The 25,701-nt window shown below is 51.8% G+C and overlaps 1 long non-coding RNA gene across 2 annotated transcripts in view; it reads right to left on the bottom strand.

Moving 5' to 3' along the window:
• Positions 1–7,180: 7,180 nt before the first annotated feature.
• The window catches only part of LOC307112656, a 39,492-nt gene continuing 20,971 nt past the window's right edge, over positions 7,181–25,701 (bottom strand). For both annotated transcript variants that reach the window (XR_013814733.1, XR_013814734.1), the window contains exons 3-5: positions 24,549–24,734; positions 10,745–10,848; positions 7,181–9,629 (exon numbers count right to left, since the gene is read on the bottom strand). This is a non-coding gene — a long non-coding RNA (uncharacterized lncRNA). The remainder of the gene's footprint in view (positions 9,630–10,744; positions 10,849–24,548; positions 24,735–25,701) is intronic.

The raw sequence follows: 25,701 nt of genomic DNA, 5'->3' as shown, positions 1-25,701 counted from the left end.
AGATATTTTAGCAAACTTCCTTTAGGCTTATCTGCCCAGCACCCCTTCTCCATGTCCCCCTTTTTTTGGCAAACTACTCCACCCCCTCTCTAATCATGTGACTCTTGTGAGGCTGCCAATCATAGTGGCCTGTGCCCTGCCTGAAAATAACCAAAGGCTCTTCAATCTCCCTCTCTATTCACAATGATTGGTCAAAAGGCTGAGCATGTGACCCAAGCAGGACCAATCAGGGTGCTTCCATGGGATTTGATGTAAGAACAATAGGAGAGAGGTTTTATCCCCCATGGATCTGACCAATGATGTGATAAGCCTGGAGCTGACAGTAGTCATATTCCCTACCACATAGAAAAACTCTCCAACAGAAGAGAATGAGGTCCCCATGTAGAGAAAAAAGCCAAGAGATGGGAGTGATCGGGATTCAGAAAGGAGGAAATGAAAGAGTTAGGAAAGGAGGGAGGGAGAGAGCTTGAGAGATGAGAGAGATAGGGAGAGAAACAGACCATAAGGTGTGCTGGTGCTCAAGCTCCAGCCTTGACCATTTGCCCTGCAGCCCATTTTCTCTGAGATTGGGGCCTCCCAGCTCTCATTCCCTATCCTGTGCACATCCAACTCCCAAGAAAGGATGATTGGGCAGGCCCGGTGTTCTAAGTGTGTAGAAGCTTCTGAAGGCTTCAGAGGACCCCCCCCCCGCCCCCACCCAGTGTGAGGCTGGGGCCTCCTCCTCCTGGCCTCCCTCCCCAGGGTTGACCCCTACTTGCTGGTTCACCTGCTTTGCTCTCCTGCCAAATGTTCAAACGTGGACTACCTGCCCAGGCTTCCCCAGCTCCCAGACCCCAGGTGGCTGAGGCACATCTGCCAGGTCCATACTCCCAGTTATGTCTTATAGGACTTGCTCCCAGTGCTGAACATCTATCTGAGCCACCAACACTTGTCTATCACTGTGTCCCCCTCCCCAGAGTCCTAGTTGGTCAACTTCTCATCACCCCAGCTAGGGAGGGATCTACAAGCCCAGCGGCAGGTCTAGTCCCCACATGGCTGAGCACATGGGCTTTATGGTGGGACAGGCCTGCATTGTTGCAGATCAGCTGTATGACTTCAGGCACGTTTCTCAGTCTTTGTGAGCGTCCACTTCTTGTCTGGGACATAGAGCTAATAATAACTATCTTACACTTTTGGTATGAGGATTAAAAGAAATGATACATTTAACAGTACCCAGTCTATAGCCAACGTTCAATAAACGTTAGCTACTATTGCTATTTTTACCATGATAACGATTATTATTCCCGGCCAGGTGTGATTTGCTTGACAACCAAGTTCTTTTCAATGATGATAGGACCTTCCTCCTGACAAGAGTTGCTTCTCCCTTGCTGTCCCTCCCTGAGTGAGAACACTGGTGCAGAAGGGAGATGGCAGGAAGTAATTGTCCCAAGAGCCATTGTCCCCTCCCCGAGGTGGAACACGTGGCCTGTGCTGGATTCTCAGAAAGGAAAGGGTCTGAACCCCCATCCCCTCCTCCCATATCTGCTGCTCTGGCTAAAAGCTATTTTTATCAGCTTTGTACTCCCTTGAGCTGTGCTATTTGGCTGCAGGGAATAGCTACTCCAGTGGGGAAAAATAAAAAAACTTAACCTCCATGCCTCTCTCAGAAATCAGCTGCATGAGTGGTTCCGCTTCTCCGGCACTTTTGTCTGCTCCAGCTGGGGGACCAGCTGTCTGGGAGCTGGGGCCGCGGAGCTGGGCCGAGGCCTGCCAGGCCCCAAGATGGGAGAGGAATGCGTTTTCTTCCAACCCAACTGCTTGGGGGTGGCCTGAGAGCTCCAGGGACGGGGCCAAGATGGACACAAACCCACATGCGAACCCTTACCTGGCACCTAGGAGATGTGTCAGGAAGTGAGCTGCCCAGAACCACACCTGTTGGAGTTGGCAAGGACCTCAGAGATCCTCTCTTCCAACCTCTCCATTGAATAGCTGGGAACTAAGGCTCAGAAGGGTGAGGCACTCCGAGTACGAAGTAGGCAAAGCCACAGCCTGTCCTCACAGTGCCCTCCCGCCCCCCACCCGGGGGACTTGCTGGTTGGGCTGTTCAGCCGGGTCATTTGTTGCCCAGAGTGACAGTTCCACACCTGGCTGGACCAGGGCCCCCCTCCAGCCAGCTTGTTGACCCCTGGTCCCACTCTGTTTACTGCCAGCATCGCCTTTGCGTTTGTTTTCCTGCAGGAAGAGCCGGAGGGGCCAGGCAGGGCCACCGCCATTGAATGGCCCTTCTGAAGGGCAGACTGTTATTCCAGCAGCTCTGGAATGTCTAGAGGGATGAAATGAAACTGTTGTTTGCAAGGTGGGGAGTGATCTGGCCCTGGCTTCAGCTCTGCGTATATTATGGAGTCAGAGTTTTTAAACTACACCAGTCTAGGGCTCCCACTCTCCCTCCAATAAAGGTTCTCCTTCCACAACCCATATTACTCCCATTTGTTGAAAAACGTTGTAATATGTTGATTTTGTTAAGACAAGATACCAAATAATTCACGTACAGATCTGCAATGTATGTGATATGAACAAGGCTCCACGGTTGTGTGAAGCATCACCTGAGCAACAGTGTTTAATTGCTTGAGCTGATGGCGCTGGTCTGCCTCTTATCTCAGAAGCTTCCAAAATGGGCCCATTGAGATCTTTGATTCTCCCCTTCCATTCTCTGAATAGTTGGCTCAGCCTGGGATGGACAGCCCATGGTGACCCATAAACTTGGAGATCAGATTGATGGGACCCTATGCTAGGATTTAAGTGCATCCTCCACCCTCTTCAGCACAAGAAATGGCTAGAGACCCCAAGGCAGAGATGGAGCCCACATCTGCTCAGAAGGGAAAGGGGTGGGGGAGGAGGCTGGGAGCTGGTGACGGAGGGCTACAGGATGCAAGCCAGCATGGGAGTCTATAGGGAGAGCACGAGATAGGAGCACAAGGCCAAATGCATCCACAAAGCATTGAGACCCTCCCTCCACGGACTCCCTCTAAGCTGGGAAAGGGAATCCCCCGCTGACTTCTCCGAGGGAGAGCATGAGAGGGGAGGGCTGGGAGCGAAGACTCCTGGGTCTCCTTCTCCTACACAGGCTGGGCACAGAACTATTAAGCTCCCAGATAGTTCCCAACAAAATTGCCCAAATTGGGAGGAGAAAACTCATTTTCACTTTCCTTTAAGAGCCAGAAAGACAGCTTAGCTCCCACTCCCCTCACTCTCCCCCCACATCCCTCCATCTGGGCCCTCACCTGGTCACTGCCCCTGGGCTCATTATCTGCCCACTGATATTCAGAACACTTTCATTAACATCATCGCAAATGCAGTCATGAAGAACTTATTAAGGAAGTTTGCACTGGCCAATGCTTCCCACAAAGAGCCAACTTAAATACCAAACAAAAGATCCATTTACAGTGTCAAAGAAAACCCCAAATGCATATGGGCAAAGAAATATTGTTGCTCTGGTGCTTCCAGAGAAGCGGCAGGAAAATTATTAATATCTATTTTTGGGAAATGTGGATTAAAAATAAACAGCCACAGTGGAGGGCAGACACATGCCGATGGAGCAAATGTGAAAGGCAAGTGCAAAGATGTTGAGTCACAGATTTCGAGCCTGAATGATCAAGCTTTATTTGTTCCCTACACGGTTCATAATTCCAACCTTTTATTATGCAAAGCTGCCAGTTTGGTTTTACATGGACGAAGGATGCCTGGCATGATTAACAGATCATATTTGCCAGTTGTTTCATCCAGGGAAAGGTAGACTGGCTTAAAAGAGATTGTTTATGTTATTTTCAACTCTTGGGGCATGGAGACAAGAGCAGCCTAAGTTAGCATGCGCTCCCAAAAGCCCATGCAGAGAAAAGCTGACGGTGGGCTAGGAAAGCGCAGGGGATCACCCAGGATGCTCCCTGGGGTCCCAGGGAAGAAGCCTTCCCCGTCTATGCCAGTGAAAGCTTTCAGCATCCAGAGGTTCAGGATAGGGGCTGGGCTACCACAGGAGGAGGGTTTAGTCTTTGTGGCTCCTTGGGAGCTCTCCAGGGTCCTGACAGCTCTGCTTGAAATGCTTTTGTCCCAAGTGGACCCTCCAACCTTGAGCTGGGTCTGCCGCCTCCCCGTTTCTGGATTTTGCCCTCCAGATACAACTACACCTGATAGGAACAGCCTGCCAGTATCTGCATCCTCCTCGGTCTTACCCTACAGGAGAAGGCAGCATGGTGTAGTTGCAAAAGGCTACATTTTCAGGGAACACAGATTGGGTTCAAATGTCAGTTCTATCACTCATTGTGTGTCTTAGGAAAGCTATCTCTTCTCCTGATCCTCAGCTCCCTTTTCTGTAAGATGAGATAATAACATGTGCCTTTTAGGGTTGAAAAGATTGTTCAAGTTGGTGAATATAAAACACGTACTTTGTGTCTGGCATATAGTAGGTGCTCAATAACAAACGCCTGTTTATCATCCATGTTAGCCTCAGTGCTGGGCTTAGACTGCTCTATCAATCTGTCAGTCCCTGGACTGGTGACCCCTTTCCCTTTCATAAGTTAGAACTCAGTGGTGGCGAGTAACAGAAAGGGACATGAGCTTATGTAAAAAAAAGGGGGGAGGGGGTTGCATTGCAAGGACCTGTTGGTGTCTAATGGAAGCCAAAAGCCTGAGTACACTGCACCTCAGTAGGGTTGTAAACTGGGAGCAGTGAGCTCACCAGCACCCTTCACAATCTCCCACCTCCTCTCCTGTCTGGTGTCTCCTTATTCCATCTGGAGAACAGTTGTCTCTGTCCTTCCATCTACTTGGCAGAATACAGCCTCTATAGTTCATGGGTGTTCACATTATAGGTCTAAGATAGATACTGGACCAGACTGGTCCCATTTTCTCAGCCACAATTCCAATGTATTGGAGACAAAATATGGTGGCCCCCTGATACAAACAAGTCAGACCAGGGCAGGTCTGGAAGAGCCATCCCCAGGGGAGACAAGGTGAACACACATCCTCTGTGTTTCCAGGACAAACCACTCTCAGATGCCAGTTGATGCATAAAGCTTAAATTATTGTGCCATAGATGATTGATTGATTGATTGGTAGATGTGAGAGACAATGATACTTGAGTACATAGTCTTAAAATGTTGTTGTTTTTCCTATCATCAGACTCATGCAAAATAAAAAGCTAATGGTCCTTGTTAAAGTGGGGCCTACCAATGCCATTTGACAACGTCCACTGTGGGAACCACAATGGGAAACACTGCAGACACCCTGTCTTCACAGAAGCCCTCAGAGGCGTGTGGGTCCCAGAGTCATCCTGTGTCCCTGTCAGGGAGGATGTCAGAGAGACCGGCCTGGTGGTTCCCAGTCTGTGGAACAAAGGTAGTGTGACCCTGAAGGAGACACTCCTGGCCAAGAACTCACACACAGAGATGAGCCTAGAATCCATCCCCACCCAGACTGTTCCAGGATAAATGCTCAGCCACAAAGGGCTTAACTGCATAACCTCATTCACCATGCTCTTTGGACCCTTCTCTGCATCCTTTTTCCCCACCAATGTGTCCTAACAGCCTTACAGCAGCCTCTGCTACCTGTCTAGGTGGTGCTTCTCAACGTGGCTGAACATTAGAGTCATTTAGAAAGTGTTTGAAATATTAAAAATCCTTAGATCGCCAGCCCCCTTTTTAGGGACTATTTTGAAAGCTCGGGGGTAGGAGCAGAAACTTATTTTTTAATAGCTTCTTTTGTGATTTGAATTTACATCAAACTGGAAAGCCTGAAATTAGGGTAAACAGCCTCATAGCACAAATGTAAGTTGAGGCTATTGTGCTGTGCCTGGGAGTACAGACTCCAGATGTGATTTCCAAGAACTGCCTCTGCTTCACTTCTCAAAGGGAAATGATGGCTTTCCCTTCTTCTGCACTGGAGAGCTCTCCAGAACACAATGCCCCAGGGAGCACTCCAGGCTGATCAACAGAAGGATTGTGTCTGGACTCTTAAGGGTGTTTCCCCATCTTCCCAAGAACCCTAAGAAGAATGGTAGCCACAGGCCTGCAATTTGAGGATAGCAGTGTTTTAGCGAAAGAGCTAAATCAATAGCTCTGGGGCAATGGGGCAGGGACATGCCTATGATTATAGGGTTATACTCTGCATAAGCCACTGTTTATATAAGCCATCAGCCAGGACTAATTGCTAAGGGTTAATTGGTAATGAGAAAGCGAGAGCCCTAAGCCTCCCTAAGAGGGGCAGAGAGACTTTGGGGCTTGGAGGCAGAGGGCAAGTTGGATGAGCAGAGAATTAGGGGAGCTGGACCAAAAACAGGGAATAAGAACTCTGGGGGACAGAGAAGCTCAGAGAAAACTCAGGGTTAAGTCACAGGAAGCAGAGAACTAGGTATAAAATGCTAAGGATACCATGCAGAGTGACCTGCAGAGACTTGTAGGCTGAGTAATCTCGGTGTGGCTCATGGGAAGAACTCAGAGCTCTCAAGACAGAAAATTCAGCCTTAGCCAAGGACTTGCCTCGACAAGCTGTGTGACCTTGGACAAGTTGCCTAACCTCTCTGGGTCTTGGGTTTTCATCAGTCAAATGGTATATTGGAGCAGTTGATCTCCAGGTTCTCTTCCAACTCCAAGACTGTGGACAATGTTGCCACAGCCTGGGGGAAGCTGCACCCTAGCTGCCATGGGTGCTGGAATGTCCTCCTTGTTTCCTGTCTGCACGTTATACTCAGATCCCCCACACTGACTAGAGAAGAGAGTTGGACACCAAGGGAGAGTGGCAGATGACACCATGGGATGACGCCATGGAAGCTGGGAGCCTTCGGGGTTGTCAACGCCATCTGGGAGCAGAGGGGTCTGCAGGCTTAAGGAACCCCAAGGCCCGCCCCAGGCTCCCAGGCAGTCTTCTCCCTCAGGGATCTCACAGAACCCTGCAGAGAAGTCCCACTGCTTCCAAAGACAGGAAGCCCTGATTCTGGTCATGACCAGGTCACTCAGGCTAATCAAGATATCGGGTTTGTTTTGTTTTTTGCCTGGGCTGGAATGGCCTCCCTGCAGTGTGGTAACTGGGTAATCTGGCAGCCACCCTCGCCTTTGATGGATGAAAACCAGATGGTGAATTACAGCTTCCTCGTGCAGTCTGTTTGGCAGCCATGGGGTCTGTATCTGTCAGTGTCTGGTCGGGAAAACAAACCACAGCAGTTATTTTAACAGAGAGAATTTAATCTAGAGAATTGGTTAAATGGACACTGGATGACTGAAAGGGTAAAAGAAAAATGGAGGAGGGGGTGGGGAACACATTGGAAAACCAGAGTGAATAATGCCAAAGCAGCTGGCACTCCGAGGGCAGGAACAAGGGAAGTTGAGGTGGTTAGAATCCAGGAGCTGGAGGATGGACTGCAGGTGGAGATGCTGGAACCGGGCTTCTGAGGAGGGGTGCTGCCCAGCAGGTGTCCAAGTGGGCACGGTGCACAGGGAAGCGGCTTCCAGAAGTGTTCAGGAAGAGCTAGAAACCGGAACTGACTTCTGCTGCCACGATGAAGCACCATCCTTGGAGTGAGCTTGGCAGAACAAGGAGCAAAACTGGAAGGAGCAAGTCCCAGCTCCCACCTCCTCTGGCCTTCTTGTCTCCTCCCGGCCTCCCCAAGGCAGAACCGACGACGGACCCGCTGGCAAAGGAAGCATACGGTTTGCAGACTCCCAGCCGGTACCACAAAGCCTCACCGAAGAATGGGGTCAGACAGAGACCGTGTGTGGTAGTCTGTTCAGCAGCCATGAGGTCCACGGCAGGCGGGGGAGAATTCAGCAAGCCCAGGGGTGCAGTGTAAAATCTAAGCTAGAGTTTGCTTTGAGGCGATGCGTTGAGACCCATGGAAACACAAGGGCTCCAGAGCTGGGTTTGGTGCCCAGTAATTCGGGGCTGAACAGCCCCACTCTGGCGACAGGAAACCAAGAAAAGGTTGACGTGCAGGCTCATCACTCTCAGTCTCAGCATTTTCTCTCCTTCTTTCCTTTCCCGGGGCAAGGGGGACAAACTGTGAGGAACTAACTCCTCCATGCAGATGTGGAGGGCGAAGACCTACCTCCCATTCCAGGAAATTCTCCCAGAAGCCACCCCCAGGAGGCACGGCCTCCTCGGCCAGACATTGTCCTTGCTGGCGCAGACCCACTCACTGGGTGGAAGGAGAAAGGGGGGAGGGGGGGCTCTTTTCTCACCCTAGAGATGTCTGGCATGTGTGGGGATTACAGGATGGCGGGGGGGGGGGCACATGTAAAACTGCACTGCCCATTTCACCAGCTCCATCATTGCAGGGGTGTCGATTCTGGGGAGCACCTGCCTGCATAGACCAGGGGCTGAAATGGAGCCCAGTGGAGCAGCCATGAGCCAGGCCACTGTCCCTCAGCCTTTACCACCTCAGAGCTGGTGGCCCAACCTCCCATGGCCAGCCCCACAGCCTGATCCGCCCGAGCGCACGAATGATGGACTTGGCAGCCCTCACCAGTGCCTGATGGGGTGTAAGTACCCCGATTCCCTTGCTCCCAGGTGGGCTAAGTCTGAGTTGCCCATTTACGCTATTTCCCAGAAGAATTAAACTCCAGGTGCCCACAGTAGTAGCTCATGTGGTAATCCTCTCACCTACTCCCACAGCAGCCTTTCGGGGTCAGCCCTGGGTCTCAGTGTCCAGGCCTGGGAAACTAAGACACCCAGGGGGAAAGGGAGCGGGACTCATGTCCAGGCAGAAGCTGGCCCGAGAGGAGGACCCAGCCAGGGACAAAGCGGTGGGCTCGGGCCTCGCCCTCTGCAGGCCTCTCTGGAGGCCCCACAGGAGGTGCCCACAGCCAGGCCGCCCTGGAGTCTGGCCGGACGCTCAGGCGGAGGTTTCTCGGTGCGAGGCTGCAGCTGGGCTTTGGTCGTTTTTTTCCCTGCCTCTGTCACGCCCCTGTCTACATGACACCTGGGCCTTTGAGCTCTGAGCCTACTTCTGAAAGGGAAAATCTGGGTCAGGCAGTCACCGTCCAAGTGAGGTTTCAAAGGACTTTCCATTCCCCAAGCCCTTCGCTTTGAACTTGGCCAAAACTTTCCTCCCAGGCTGATATTTCTTCCTTGGAATGATAGCCCAAAGGTGAAAAATGCAGGGCAGCTTCGCCACAAGTGGGTGGGGTTGTTTTTGAGTCTGATGAGTAAGCGAGGAAAAGTACTGGCAGCTGAGGCCAGCAGCCCCAGTCCCGTCTGGGATCGCCCGGCTCGGTGCCCAGGCCTGGCCAGTCACTCATGCCACAAGCTGCCACTCAAGAGAGCCCCCTCTTGGAACCACAACTGGTTAAAGCCAACAACCTTTTCCTCCTCCTGCCTCCTGATAGGGCCCGTGGTCCGGAGGTCACCCACAGAGCTCCAGCCTCAAAAATGTGTCCCAGCCCAGACAGGGGTGGAGGGCACTGTTCACCTCGGTGTCACCTTCCTGGAGCTCGTCCCTGTGCCCTTGGGTCACCCAGATCTGCACGCCCGGGCTCCGAGCTCGGCTGGCCAATCGGGTTAATTCTATTCCACGGGACTTTTCCAGGAGCAGGTGGAATGGCTGGGAGTTGGTCTCTCTGACCTCCCCGGTGAACGCGGAAGAAGGGAGAGGGGAACTCAATGACCTGAAATAAAAATGGAAGTCCACGAATGAATTAAATGGTGGGCCAGAGTGACTGAGAGCCATCTGGGGCTTTCCCCAAAACACCAGGTGTGTTTGGAGATGAAAAAACCTCAAGTTGAGGCTTCAAGTGGATGCAGCTAGGGGAGAGAGATGGGCTGGGCTCAGCAGAACTGGGTCTCAGCCTGGACTCCACTGTGTGCCTCTGGGCAGGCTGCTTGGCTTCTCCGAACCTCGGTTTATCAGGGTTGGTCCTTGCAGGTTTGATAAGGGTGTTTCGACTGCAGCGGGGTCAGGCTCTGTGAGGAGCATCGGGACGACATAAAGGCTCCGGTCCCACGTGAGACCCACCTCCAGGCCACGCTGGGGGAAAGAACTGTCCCTGGGATGCTGAGGAAAAGCTGCTTTTAGCCAGGCAAGACCTGTGCTTCACCACCGAGAAGTCTCTGGTGGTTTGGGAACTGTTCTCAGACTTAGGGGTCAGGGAACAGATCTGGTCCAGCGGATAGAAATCCATTCTGGCAAAAGTGGCGAATAAATCTGTGGTGTGTCTCTTTCTCTCTGGACTGCCCCTTGCCCTGCTCTGCCTCACCTCCCTAGGTTTGGATTTCTAGAATCAAAGCCTCCACCCACCCCCCAACCCCCACTCTCCTTCAACAGCCATGAGTTCCCCAAGCAAAAGGTTGAGAGCTTGAACTTGAACCAGGGAGACCTCGCTCAGAGCTGAGCCACTTTCCGGCTGGGTGACCGACCTGACTGGCCTCCTTTTCCTTGTCTGTAAACGGGGTAATAAGAGTGTCTCCCTCCTGAGGCTGTTCTGGGGGTCAAACGAGGCAACACTTTTCAACCCTTCGTGTGGGCCTGGCACACAGCGAGCTGTCGGGAATGATTCGTTTTGTTTGTTTCTTGGTTGTTATTGTTGCTTTTTAAACTTCAGAGAAGGATGTTGGACTTCAGATCTCTAAACGCTCAGCTCTTGTGTTCGATAAAACAGAGTGGGGCCTACGCAATCCATTGGAGAAAGTAAAAGTTGTGCAAAACTGATTTACTGGAACCAAGGGCTGTTCCGGAAGATGGGCCAGTCTGCCAGTTTTTCCCACCCTCCGAACCCCAGCTGACCTGGTGTCACTTTTGTTGATTGTAGACGACCAGAAATTCTTGAGCTCTTTGTCGCTGGAGGACAAAGTCACGCCTGAGAGAGTAGAGGCCCAGGTCAAGGGCTCCTGGAGGGTGAATGAAAAGGCAAGAGGAACCCTGTTTGTTCCTCCCTGATCCGCGTACATCCATCACCCACAACCCCCTGGGTTCCCTGGTGAATCTCCAAACTCACATTTGGGTCACAGGAGTTTGCTTCTGGACTTGGCCTTGGCCCCATAAGGAGAGGTGCCGTTCCACCCCCACCCTCCCATCCCCCGCATCATAAACACACAGACTTCATTTTGCCTCAACAGGCACCTAAAAACTGCATAATAAAATAGGTTGTTGGAAAGCAGCCCACATTTTCCCAGGGGCCCAAGATTGTACTTGATGGTTACTGGTCTATCAGTGGCAACTCAACAGCAAATTCACCCCTGATCCCACCAATGGCGTCATAAATGCAGTACTGTGCCTCCACCACGACACTCCGGGTATGCTCCGTCCTATAAAGCGAGCGTGGATTTACTGAACTTTATTACACAGAGTGAACCAATGGCCTAGATGCAATATATGTGCAGCTATAAAAAAATGCAACCATGTCATACATTTGAACTAAAACCAATATTCCAGCCGTAATGGACACCAATTAAATATTTAATTATGGCCAGTTTTCCCTACTTGCTTTGAATTCAACATTAATTTGGGAAGGATAATTTGGGTAGCTTAGGTCTCTTAAAAACTGTCCTGGGAATCCTGAGTGGTTACCTTGGCCCCTCAATCATGAAGGTCCTGGGGAAGACGGCAACATCAGGTTCAAGCACAAGTCTGAGCTGAGTGACAAGTGGTGGTGGTTATGGATGGTGTGTCTCCCACTGAAGGCTGCGCTCTGAAGGGAGGGCTGCCCCACACGGCACTCCCCGCCGATGTCCACGCTCTGAGCGGGGAGTTGCCCTGCCCGGCTATCCTGCAAGGCTGGTGCTGAGCACCTGTCTGCTGGGCTAAGGGAGGGAAGGCAGGTTTTTGGAGCTGCCACAGAAGTGCTTCAAGGAACCACTGGTGTCATAATCATGGGAAGCTGGTTTGAATGCAGAAGTCTGGGCCTCACCCTGACATCTTACTTCAGTATGGCAGGACAGGCCTAGGAGCCTGCATTTAACCAGCTTCTTGTCCATTCTGCTGCACACGAGGTTTGAGAATCCATGCAATGGGGGTTATTCTCATCACACACACACACACACACACACACACACACACACACACACACCCTGGCCATGCAGTACAGGCCACCACTGTCCCCCCGACTCTACAGCAAAACTGAGTGTAGGCGCCCCTCACACCCATTCTGTAACTACCCTTCCTTCCTGCAGGTAATCCCCGTCAATCATTGGCTATGCCTCTTTCTAAACCCTTTAAAGAATGTGTTCGCACACTCATATATAATTTGAGGTTCTTATCGTTTATATAAATGACATCATTTTAATACATTGGGACGGAACTTGTTTTTTTCAGTTCACAAAATGCCAGGCAACCACACCACGTCAGTGCGTGTAGATCTGCCTCATTTTTTTCTCTCCCACATCCTGCTTCAGAACAGCATTCCGCCACAGATTCTCCATCACTCCCCTACCGAGGAAGGTTTAAATCCACCCCACCACCCCCATTTGTTTTCTCTTGGGTTCATTCACAGTCTCCCTGTGGGCACTTCCCAGTCCTCGGCAAGGAAGGCCGCTCCTGGCAGGCAGGCTGCGCTGCGCTGACCCTCCACACTTCAACGAAAAGCCTTTAAACAATGACCTGGCCACTTGCCGGAACGTTCGCTCCTCTCGCTAACTTGCCTCCACCTGAACTGAGGGCCCGTAACACTGCATCCCTGAGATAACCTCCCGGCTCCCCGGCCCCGAGTCTCCCGTTTGTGCCCCAGACCGCTCTTCCTCAGCCGCCAGGTGAGGCGCCATCCCCACCTGAACCTGAGACTCCCAGCGTGGCTGCTGGTGCCCCGCCCGTCCAACACAGGGCCTGCCTCTCTGGGTGACCCCCCCCCCCTCACTCTGGGCCCATCCACTGACCTTATGCTCCAACAGGCTGCAGTCTCCATTCTCTGACTCAGTCCCACGCCGAAGGCTGTTGGGGATGCCTTCCCCCCTAGTTTGTATCCCTGTGGATAACTACCTGCTCCTCCAGCCCCACACAGGGCTCACACCCCGTGAGAATCCCTCTGGCATTACCCCTGGTACAAGCCCTCTCTCCATCCTTTGTGCTTCCCAAACACTCAGCTGTCCCCCTGTTGAAACGCTTCACTCCAAGTAGCGTCACGATGCCCCCCTGTGTGCTGTGGAGGTCAGCGGCCCCCGATTCCGGGCTGCCCCGGTGCAGACGCACTGTGACCAGGGAGAGGTTCGGAAAGACCCAGGTCTGTATGCAGCTCCCGTCACCCCTTTCACTTTCCCCGCACATTCAACTACTTGCTGATGATTGCACCTCCAGCCCTGCGTCTTCTCCCAAAGTCAAGACCACACCTCCTAGCTTCCTGCTAGCATATCTACACAGAGGCCTCGGTATGACTGAGGCAGCAGAGAAGACCTGCCCCCTCCCTAGACTGTCTTCAAATGACCGAGGCAGCCTCGCCCTTCCTCCCACCCAGCTGCAAGCATCTGGAGCATTTCAGCTCTGAGCCTTTGCTGAGCTTTCTCAGCTGCGGTGCTGCCGGCCCTCCACCCCTTCAACTGGCTGGGTCGGCCTCGCCCAGGTGCTCAGCTACCCAGAACGGTCCATCAGCAAATGAGGGGTGCTCACTTCCCACAGAAGCAGAGCTCGGCCTCACGGGCCGGAGAGTCACGGTGGGGCTGTTTGGACACAGAGGCTGGGCCCCACCAGAGTTTCTGATTCAGAAGGTCTGGGTGGGCCGGACAGCTGGCAATTCTAGTAAATTCCCAGTGGCGTTGAGGCTGCTGCCAGGACCACCCTTGGAGAGCCACTGCCCTTCGGGGTTTGGAATTTGCTCCTGCTCCCTACTTTTAGGTGAGAGGAGCCTGGCGCGAATCCTCCTCCGTGACTTCACATCCACCTGCGCATCTTGTCCTCTTTTTGCAGCTGGTTTCTCGCAGCCCAAGGGGGCGTTACCCAGCAGGGCTGGTGGCCAGGCCCCTGGCTGCTGAGTAAGCGCAGGTGGGCAGTTTTGGGGGGCTGTGACAGGAGTGCCCCGAGAATCCCTCCCCCTCTGCCCTGGCTCAGGTGCCCTTATGACTTCTACCTCAATGTTTCATGTCCTTGGGAGGGTCACAGGCCACGTTGAGAACCTGATGAAAGCAATGGATTTGTGTCCCTAGAAAAGCAGGGACGAGTTTGTGTACAATTTCAGGGCACATCACAGATCCCTACGAATTCCACCACGGACCTCAGGCCGAGGATCCTGCCCTAACTCAGTGATTCTCAACCCTCCCTGTGCAAAAAGATGTCACCGGGAGACAAAAAATACAGATGTCCAGAAACATCCCACTATTACCACAACCGCCTCGGGTAGGACCGAGACCTGCGTCGTCTTTTAATGTGCCGCCAGGCTGAAAACCACTGCAACCTGCCTCCTTGTCTTGACCTGCCCCTGCTCCCTTCCCACACTGCCTAGACCCTCTGTGTCTCAAGGCGCTTCTGCTCACTGGGGTCCCTGGCCAGTCCTGAGCCCCTGTTATCTGCCTGCCCAGATGATTATGGGAGGAGGGGGTGGGGTGGCCTGCCTAGGGTCACCTCTCCTCAAATGTCATCCTCACAAGTTCACAGCCAACCTCTAGGTTGTACCCCTGTCTTCTCTGAGAGGGCATCTGGAGCGATCACCCCATCCTTCCCACCTGGGAACAGCCGTACGCCCCATTAACTAGGCCGCTCCTTCCCACTTAGATTCAGATTAGCAATGAAAGGAGCTGCTGTTCTGTCCTGTCTCCAGAAACAATTAAGATGAAAAAGTGTCTCAAGCAACCGCATGGAAAGATCGGCTTCAGCACAGGGTGTCCACAGGCCCAGGAGAATCAGAGTCGGTGGTAGCGTCCCCGGAGCATGCTTTAAGATTTCCAGAACTCGGGACTCTGCAATCAATACCTGGAGACAGCACAGGCGATTGTAATTGATTAAGTGAGGCGCTTAAATAGACCCATCACAGTCTAATTATCGCTCACCGCTGACTCGAGGTATCCTCTAAAGTCATAAAACCAATCTGTGGCTTCTCCTTCTGAGGAACTGGGCAGGGGAAGTAGAGGTCGGAGTGGGGAGTGAGGGCATGAAGAGGGACAGGCGAGGCTCTTGTCCCTCCCTGGGCAGCTGGGGTTTCTGTCTGCCCGGAGTCCTTCCACTTTCCCGCTGAGGAATTGACCCCCTTATTCTGTGATGTCTCGGTAGGACTGTCAAAGTGCACCCCCCGCCTTCCCCCGCCGCCATGTACTGTCTGGCACAGAACGTCATCTGCCCCAAGCAGACCTTCACTGGTTGAATTTAAACTTGAGCGAGATGACCTGTGGCCATTCCCCTGGCAGCAACCTGAACCAACGCCCATTAGTCCCGGCTAATCACCAGGTCCCCAGAGTGGTTAGGTGCCTTTTATTAGCCCAAATTTTTCAGCTTTTCCTGTATCCTTCCAATAAATTCTGTGTTTGCTTAAAGTAGCCAAAGTTGGTGTCTATTTTTTCCCCCAGCAACACAAACTAACTGGTCCATGTCACTCAAGTTCCCTGCTAAGAAAGCTCCGAGGAATGGCAGATGAGAGGCGGTGTCCCATGTTTCCTGTTAGCACAGGACCCGGGCGACCAAGCCGCTTCAGGGCCAGCCTGAGCAGACACCTGCAGGTCAAGACCAGGTTGTGTGGGTGCCAAGACCTCGGAGATGGCCAAGTTCAGCCGTCGAGGTCTGAGGTCTAAGAGGCCAGCCGACTACGGAGGGGCCACTTCCCAGTAACCTGAGGTGACACATAAATGGGGCCGCTGCTCCACCTCTCAGTCTGTGGCTGATGTGCTGGCTCCCTGCAGCTGCTGCAACCAATTACTACCAACGAGGTGGCTTAAAACAACAGAGATTGACTCTCGCTGTCTAGAGGCCAGAGGTCCAAAACCAAGGTGTCAGCAGGCCCGTGCTCCCGCTGCACGCTCCAGGGGAGAATCCTTCCATGCCTCCCCCCGTTCCTGGTGGCCCCAGGAGTTCCTTGACTTGCGGCAGCATGGCTCCAATCCCCTATTTCATTTTTACCTGGCCTTCTCCCCTGCGTGTGCACGTCTCAAATCTCCCTGTCTTTTCTGGTATTGCATTGCATTTAGGGCCTGTCCTACACCCAGGATGATTTCATCTCTAGATTTTTTAACTTAACTGCATCTGCAAAGACCCTTTTAACAAGGTCACTTCAATAAATTCCGGGAGCTCACTACAGCTGGTATCTGGGACTGGAATCCAGCCTCTGCCTATCCCTGCTCACCTGCACCCTCCATCAGAGCGAGGCAGGACATCAGCACCCCAGAAAGCAGGCTGTCTCGCATGAAGCAGAGCCAGCGCTGGAGGAAGGCTGGTTGACTAGGAGGCCAGCAGAGTTAGGAGGAACCTTGGCACAGTGATCCGGGGCATGCCACAGATCAAAATACACCGCAGGTCAAAGACTATAGGTCTGGCTGTCAACGCTCCCCGTTCCCACACTCACTGCAGGCCAGTAGAGCAGATGTTTCTCATGCATCATTTCATATTCTCCTGGGGTGGTTAATGCCCCCACGGCAACCTCCACAATGGAGGGCACGACTGGAGAAAGAGTTGGTAAATAAAGGCCTCAGCCTCCCATCCCTTGGAGGTGGAATTCTGAGGTACATCCCCCCAAGGGGGGTCCCAATAGGTAGAGCTCCAATTTCCGGCTGTGGTGACCAGCTTAATAATCCATCTCCACTTGGCTCTTTTCCCTTGCCTGTATCATTCTTCTTGGCCCTTTACGTCTGTTCTCTGGGATTATCTCCCATGTAAACGATGTGCATCCTGGTCCCTGTCCCAGGAACCGCTTTCAGGAGCACCCACGCTAATTCCACTGGCACTAAAAGTGGTCCTAGAAAGTACCCCCTTAAAATGGTTTTCCGGAACTCTAGACCACTTGTCAGTTCACACGGCCACAGGGCAGCATTGGCGGAGGTAAGCAGGGCAGTGAAAACCTTCGGCTGTGGCTCACAGATTGGGAGCCTCTTGCCGGTGGTGTACTGGGATAGCACGCAGATGGAAAGGAGAACATTGGCCCGCGCAGTGACCCGAGCACTTGAACGTGTGGGGGCAGTGATGATAATAAAGATTACAGAATTGGATGACTTTTTAAATATTGTCCTAGAAATCTCAAAGAAAGGGAACAATAGGCTCAGTCAACTAAGTCAACAACAGCAACTCAGAGCTGCTGTGGAAGCCAGAGGCCTCCCTGGCAGCATTTAAAGAGGCCCCCTCGCCTGCGGCCACATGGCAGACTGCTGAAGATGGGGCACAGGAGTTCATCAGAAGGGGGGCCAAACTGCAAAGGGTATGGGTGCACAGTTTCAACAGGTTTCTTATGTTAAACGGAGGATCCTGATGAGGAAGGGATGGGACCTGAGCTCTAGGATGGGACGTACAGGGGGATGTGTGTTAGAACCACGAACCCTCAGATTCACCCGAATCCTCTGGGCTGGCAGAAGTACCCCATACCCCTTCCTAGAGAAGAGAGCCCCCAGCCCGTTGAGAAAGCCAGGCAAATGAGTGGGTAACACTCAGAGTCCGCCGTTGAGGGAGATGCCTCATAGGTAATGCTTGTCCTCCTCAGGGTCTGACTGACCGAGAGAAAAAGGGAGAAGACACAAACTTCCAATATCAGGAACGAAAACAGGGAAATCGCTACAGATCCTAAGATGTTAAAAATATAATGAGGGAATGTTTAAAAAAACATTTATGCCTATGAATTTGACAACATAGACGAAATGGATCAAATTTCTTGAAAATCACAAACTGCCAAACACATTCAGTGAGAAGTAGGTAACCCAAATAATACTCGATGTCTTAAAGACATTCACAGTTAAAAATCGTCCAACAGAGAAAACCTGAGGCCCACATGTCACCAAACATTTAAGAAAGATAAAACACCAATTCTACACAAATTCCTCCGAAACTCAGAGAGGAAGGGAGAGGGGCCGCTGCTTCTGGGAAGATGAGATGGCAGCACTTTCCCTATTACGCTGCGTGAGAGAGTAACTCAAACCTTGGGCCTTGTATGTGAAATAAACCTGAGGAGACCCTGAAAGGTGGGGAGAAGAAGGCAGCCCAGCTAGGGACCCAAGGAACAACCTGATGGTGAAGTCCCTGAATTTTCTTTTTGCCTCATAAATCCCAGGGTTTTTGCTGAGGAAACCAGCAAGCTGGCAGTGCCAATAGGCACAGGCCACAAAAGCCTTCTTTCTCTCTCTCTCTAGCCAAAGGACCAGGAAAACGACCAAGATAGGAAAATGTAGGCAATAACTGCTCTACTCCAGCAAATGCCACAGAAAAAAACTGGCACACACACACCAGCAAAAGCCCAGTGGAAAGCCTGGGTTTCCAACCTTGTCAGGCTGTAACAAGATACCGCAGTCCCACACCTTGCAGGGTGGCAGGGTGGTAGCAGGAAAGGTGGTGTAGGGAGCTGGGACTTGCCTCCCACCGGGTGGTAATGAGCCTCTTCCATCCTCACCCCCACCCTTCCCACAGTGTCAGTGGAGCCTGAGTCTCCATTCCTATCCAGCTCTAAGGAGGACCTCTCCCCTCCCCATTGGGATAGTATCAGAGGAGGCCTAGGGGAAAGTCAGGAGGTTCACCACCACCCAGTGACAAAACGGTCCCCCCACCTCTGATGTCAGAGCAGGCCATGTGAGAAACAGCTACGAGACACTCCTCCTCTCAGCCAGAGAGGAATCATGGAGGCTTCTCAACATCCTCCCCTACACTCCTCCTCCCCCCCCCCCCTCCCCAGCTATAATGAGGAGCTCTCCCATCAGGTGTCAAGGGAAACTGGATGGGGAACCTGGACTTACACCTGACCAAGCAGTAATAGGTGGTACCCGCTTGTCCCCTGCTGAAGCACTGCCAGAAAAGCCAGTTTAACAAAAGATTTAAACAAGATCCATAGAGTCATAATACCCAAAATGTCCACGTTTCAATAAAAGAATTACTCATCGTGCTGAGAACCAGGGAGTTCTAGAACTGAATGAAAAAGACCATCAAGAGATACCGACATCAACCATAACAGCGATGTTAGAATTATCTAGCAAAGACTTTAAAGCAGCCATCATAAAAATGCTTCAACAAACAAATACAAACACATTTGAAACAAATGGAAAAATAAAAAGTCTTAGCAAAGACTAGGAAGCCTCAGGAAAAAAAAGAAGATATAAAAGAGAGCCAAAAGGAAAATTTAGAACAGAAAAATACAATAGCCAAAAGTTTAGACCTCAGTGGATGAGCTCAAGAACAGGAGGGAAGAGGACAGAGGAAAGAACTCGTGAATTCAAAAATAGATATTACCTAATCTGAACAATATAGAGAAAATAGACTTTAAGAAAGAAGAATGAACAAAGCCTCTGGGAATCGTGGGACTATAACAAAAGATCTGATAGTCATCATTCATGTCACTGGAGTCCTGGAAGCAGTGAGCACTAGCCACACATACTTGATAAAATTTTCAAGAAGCATCTCAGGAATGGACATCAGTGGTGAGGGAGGGGAGGGTGCAAAGCTGGAATGGAAGAATATGGAACATGCTTCAATGTAACCGCAGCTTATAGCCTGGTTTATGAGGACATGTTGACCACCCCCTGAAAACTAGATGCAAATTGAGTGAGAATGATCAGGGATTGGTGGTGCTGCTGGAAGTGCTGCCTGAACAATAGAGACAAGAGCCTGGAAAATATGACCTTCACCATTAGTGTGACCCAGTAGTACCCTAGAGCCTGGGAAATGTGGTTGATGTTTACTTTTCTAGATTTCCCAAAGTGGCTACATAAATAATAGATGCTCATAAACATGTTGGACAAATAAGTAAACAAATGATCTCATCTATATAAACAGATTTCACTGGCTGATGTCATTCATATAATGATATAAATATAATGGATGACTTATGTGATTTACCCTGAGGACAGGAACTGGGCCTTCCCCTCTTTGTGTTTCTAACGTGCCCAGTAAAGTGTTCTTTGTACAAATAGGATGGATCCATGCCCACTACTGAGTACAGGATAACACCCCAACTTGAATGAAACACATTCACCTATTAGCTCTGGTTTACAAATCATTGCCAAAGGCATAAGGCAGTACACCAAGTTCCCAATCACACCACCTCACCACAGTGAAATCATCCAAAATGTGTTGGTGGGTAGAAGTGTATGCTCATTAATTGGTAAGTTTCTGCTGCTATCTTGGTGGAATTCCTTCTCTTTCACCTTGTTTACTAGCACTCGATGCTAAAAGGATATGTCATTTAAGTATCTGCATTTTTTCTGGACAATTCAGTCAACATGTTCAAGGTCAAGCTTTCCTAAGAAAAGTCATTTTCACTTCATGGCTAGGAAATTAGGCTTCTCTTGTCCTTTCTGGGCAGTTTCCTTTGTGAACAAATCAACAACCTTGTAGTTATTTAACTCTTCTGTGGCTACTGGTGTATCCTGGTTCTCAGTACAATGAGTAATTCTTTTATTACTCAGGTCTAAGAATTATTCCTGCAACTCGGAATCCACTATGAATTATGAAAGCCAGGACCAGCTACTGGGGAAGGAGAGGGCAGTTGGCACAGGCTCCAGGTCTCTTTTGCCCAGAGCTGGGGGACATCAATAACACCTGGTGGCCAACTGGTCTCCCAGAAGATCTCAGATTTCAGTCTGGTGGTCACAATGGTGTAGCTTTTTGTGGTGTTAAGTAGATGATGAAATTCCTATTGTGGAGAAAGATCCTGCCAGAGTCTAGATGTTGGCCTGACCTCCCACTCCTGGCCCAGCAGAGACAGGGCCCCCTGAGGACAATAATGAGGACTGCCCCCATTACCATCCCTGTGATAAACTCCTCGGGGACATGAGGTCTTGTAGGAGTCAATGTAGAACAGTAGACATGGCCCTCCCACCCCACCATGAAGGGATTGCAAATCCATTTGGAAGTAACTGGGTTATAGAAGACTGTGATCCCCCAAGACTAGGCCCTTCACATGTGGAGGAGACCCCTCTTAATGCAAGAGGGTCCCTGTGAGGGCTGACCTCACCAGGCAGGACCGGGACTCTAAGGAAGAAGGTAATCTGGATTCTGTTTGCAAACATTTCCCAAAGATGTGGTCTAGAGAGATGGTTCTCCAACATTAGCAGGAGTTAGAATTATCTGGAGGACTTGTTGAAACACAGATGCTGGGCCCCATCCCGGAGGTTCTGATTGAGTGGGTCTGAGGCAGGGCCTGATAACTGGCATTTCCAACAGGTTCCCAGGCAATGCTGCTGCTGCTGGTCTGAGACCATAGTCGGAGAACCACTGGGCTAGAGTGTGAGGCTGCCCGGCTGCCTCTTGCCCTGTCTGGTGTTGTCTGAACAGGCCCATCTGATTAGCCCTGCCTTCTGGTGGGACTTGTCTCTCTCCCCTGCACCGCCCATCCTCACTTCTGGTTTGGCCTTTGGTGCCAATGGATCCCCCATCTCGCCTCCAGCTCTCTGGCCCTGGTCTTGGCTCAGCTCCTGCTTTATCTATAGATTTCCCTTTACCTCTATCCTGGCAGGTCCTACCCCCTCTCCCCTCCCCCCTCCCCCCTCCCCCCCCCCCCCCCTCGCAGGCCAGGTCAAGGCAATTCCCCACCCAGACAGCTCCTTGCTACCCCCTCCTGGTTCCTCGAAGCTGACCATTGGCTGGTAACAGAAAAATTAACCCTTTGGAGTCTGTCAGTCCCAGCCTTGAATGTTCCTCTATTCCAGCTGAGGAAATAAAATCAGATTCTCACTTAAAGAGCCTTTAAGATGTCTGCAAAGCTGTCGATCAACAGACTCAGATGCAAGAGAATACAAAACTCTGTTTAGGTTGCATGTACCTCTCTGCCTCCTCCTCGCCCCCCCCCCCCGCCCCCACCCTCACGCCCCCAGCCTCAATTCATTCCGGAGATGACTCACAAACCCAGAGTTAGGAGTGGCTCCTAACACTTTGGCCTCCAGTTTGGTTCTGTCCCCAAACCGTCAACAATTTTCCTAAAGGGGCTCAGAGGAGGCAAGGCCCTGGGCCGGGGAGCGGGGGGGGGGGGGGGGGGGGGGGGGGGGGAAGATGTGGAGGCTGTGAGGTTCCCAGGGAGCCCACTAAGGCCTATTCACCTCATCCGCCCAGAGAAACTGGGAGGAGCAATGCAGCTACTGTGTTGGTCATTTTCAAAGATCCAGGGAAAGTGTGGAATAAGAAATGTTTTTTAATTTAGCTTGTCTGGTGTTGCTTGAGGAAAAAGAGGTTCAATTACTGGCGGGTGAGAAGGTCAGCGCGGACTTGTGTGAGTTTCTGAAGGGACCTTGGGGGCTTTGGGCTGTGGCGTGGAGTCTTCATTCCATTTCATTTCCCCCAGAACTGATGACTTTAATTTACCCGGTCAGAAGCGCGTCCAGTACCTATGTTTAGCTGCTGAGATGGGGCAATTGGGGGGTTTGCAGGTGGAATTGGGGGGCAGAGGTTGAATAGAAAAGGGAGATGTTCTCAAGGGAACTGAAGTAGAATTGGGGAGACCTGGAGAGAGGGGGGGCGTGGCTGAGATAAATAAGCAGGGAGAGACCCAGAGAGCAGGGTGTGGGGCGGGGTCTAGAGAGAGAGGGAGTAGATGATGCCAAAGACCTTCCTCAGGCAAGGACTTCAAGATGAGAAGCCCAGTAATGAGGTGAGAGCCTGTATCTTCCGGCGGGGGTGGGAGAGAAGGCTGTGGGGCAGAGATGATCATTAAGCTACTGGTATCCAATCAAACAGGAACACACAGGCCTCTGTGGGAACTTAGGGCCTTTCTGCTGGGGATCCCGGGGCAGAGGCGGGACTGGGGGAATCGAAGTCAGATTCTCTGCCTTTTAGTAGCTTACAAGTTATTAAGATCCTCCCTGTCCTCCCCACAAAGCATTCCCTTCCTATACCCACCCCCAGTGAAAGATATGAACCTGTGAAGAGTTAAATACCAGCTCAAGACAACACCAAGGGAGACTGAGGGTCCTACAGCCCAGCTCGAATCAAACCTCCACCCCAACCCTCCTCAGAAAGCTTCAGCACCTTCTCCCCACCCTCCCCACAAGGTAAGGTGGAGTTCCCGCCTGGCTCTGGGGCTGGATGGCCCACAGCACTCTAAACATAACTTGAGTGACTCAGCACCCCACATTCCCCCACCAGGGACCACCTCTGGGCTACGTTCCTACCTTCTTGTTGCACCTCCTGCCTATACCCCTTACCACTGTCTTTAGGCCTAGGCAAGGGGGTCTGGTCCTCCATGCTTTAGAGCAGCGGTCACCAACCGGTGGTCTGTGAGGTTCGAAAGGTTGGCAACCGCTGCTTTAGCGGGCACCCCTGTGGCCTTGTCCAATCGTGTCTCTCCCCACAGGGCACGGAGTTCCCGGGGCCAAGGGGACGTACCCGCTGGAACCCCAGCTCATTTCCTAATCTGTGCTCCAGCAGCTCTGCCCTAGACGCCGAGCCTGTGTCCAGCCTTTCTCCTGAGTTGCAGACGCTGCCTTGGGCTGTGCGCCAGGCTCGCGGTGGCAAAGGGCAGCCCCTGGAAGGTCTGGACAGAGCCTGGTGCGTGCGTGTTCCTGCCACAGCAGAAGGCCCCTTGCTGTGAGGGTGGGAAGATCAAGGGCCAGGGTAGACACTCAGTGTAATAGCCTGTCCTGCACAGGACTCCGGGGAGTGGAACGTCCTGGACTCAAACCTGCACTTCCAAGTCTTTCCAAAGGGTATTTGTCAAGGCAGGGGAGAGACCACATTTGATTTGACAACGAGTTAATTTGAATTTTAACTCTTGGACACTTAGACACACGCTATGAGGTATCCTCTGACTCAGGCCCAGGCCCTGCAAGTGTTGGGATAAGCCTATCCAATTGCAAACATTGTTGAGAGATGGAGGTTTTTCTGAAGCTTTCAGAGGAATGTGGGAAGGTGACATTGCATATCACAAAGCGAAACTTCATTCACTTCCATTTAACCAGCTCTGTTCTTCCCCTCAACTTCCTCTCCTTCTACAGCCAGCCCATCTCTCCTTTCTCTCCTTAGCTAGCCCATCCAGCCCTGCTTGGTCCGCCGCTCACTCCCCGACCCGTAAGATTCTCAAATCCCCTCAGCTCCCATCACTGCTGTGTCTTGGAGCCATCTCTCCCACCAGGTGGATTTCGCTGCACCTTACACTTTGAGAGCGTCCATGCAAAGTTTCGTGGACAAATTCACAGAGGAGTTGGAACCTGAGTGAGACCTGAAGGATAGGCAGAACATGGAAGAGGAAGTCAAAAGAGGGAAGGAGGAGAGGGAACAGGAGGAGCAACAGAGGAGTCTCCGTATCTGTGGGCAACGGTGAGCCATTGATTATTCTTGAACGAGGGCTTGGCAACCCAGTGGGAAGATCAATCTGTGCAGGAATTACAGGGACAGCCAAGATGCAGAGAGGAGAGGGGAGCAGTTTGGACCTTGGATGTCAGAGGGGCAGGGGTGCAAAGGCAAAGCAAATGGTGCAGGAGGCAGTGCCTTGGGCTTGGCAAAATGACTTGCCTGAGGCCACGCAGTTCAGACCGTCGCAGTGGAACTCCAGGCCCCTGATTACCGAGCTGTGTAATTTCCTCCACACGGAGTCCAAAGCAGGTGGGCTGGACGAGTCCTGAAGGCAGCCGAGGGGAAGTCCTGCCCGGCAGACATGGCACTGGATTCTCCGGGGGCCTCTGACAACATCCTAGGTCACAGCTGTCTGCGGGAGATTCTCAGCTTCCCACGTGGGAGGAAAGCACAGGCCCTGATTGGGGTGGGGGTGAGGAACACCCCGTGGGAAAGAGATTCATATTAGCTACTGCTCAGCCTCTCAGCAACTCACCTGGGTGAGGCGGGGCGGGCAGACGGTGATGCTTCAACCCTGGGGCCCTGGGTGAGGGGTGAGGGAAGATGGGATAAACTCCTCATACTACACGGTGCTCCATGGCTTCCAGAGCGTTATTCATTACCACCCCACTTTCCCACCTCCCTGCCTAGTGAACCGTACTCATTCTTCAAGTTACTTCTTCCAGGAAGACTTCAATCCCTAGTCTTCCCTCCTCCGGACTCTCACAGCCCTGTGCTTCCATTGCAGTCTACTACTTGCTACTCTCTGCTGTGTGACTTGGGAAAAACCACTTAACCTCTCTGTGCCCCAGTTTCATCATCTGTAAAAGCTGGGTGATGAAAGAATTGTCCATAGTGATTTTAAGTGCATTAAATGAAATACTACATAGAACTGCTGCTCCACCCTGCTAGCCGTCATAACCACAATGCCTTGTCTGTTGGCTGCTTGGGGTCTGCCTCCCCCGCTGCGCTGCAAACCTGGAGGACAGGGATCACATCTGGCTTGTCTTCATCTCTCCAGCTCTGGCTGAAGGGCCAGCACAAAGCAGGCCCATGTACTCAATCCACCAGCACTTGATATGTGCCAAGCACTATGAGAGAATCTAGGTTTAGAAATAATAAGAAGTTCAAGGGCTCCCAGAGTCAAGGTGGACACGGGCCTGTGTATAAGGAGTGCAGTGGAGGGTCTCGGTGCTGCTGAGGCCCTGAGCACAGCCAGGCACGAAGGAGTAAGCAGGCAGTCTCCATCACTCAAAGCTTATTGAGATGAACGGAACTGTCCCATTTGACCCTCACAGCAATAGCATTTAAGGATAAGGAGATGGCCACTCAGCCGAGACAATCCCACCACTAGTAAGTCACAGGTCTGGGCCGGGGACTGGCGC

The sequence above is a fragment of the Cnephaeus nilssonii genome (assembly GCF_951640355.1).
Source record: "Cnephaeus nilssonii genome assembly, chromosome: 16".
NCBI classification, from domain to species: domain Eukaryota; kingdom Metazoa; phylum Chordata; class Mammalia; order Chiroptera; family Vespertilionidae; genus Cnephaeus; species Cnephaeus nilssonii.
The sequence above is the reverse complement of the archived record's forward strand: the minus strand, read 5'-3'. Positions and strand labels throughout refer to the sequence as shown.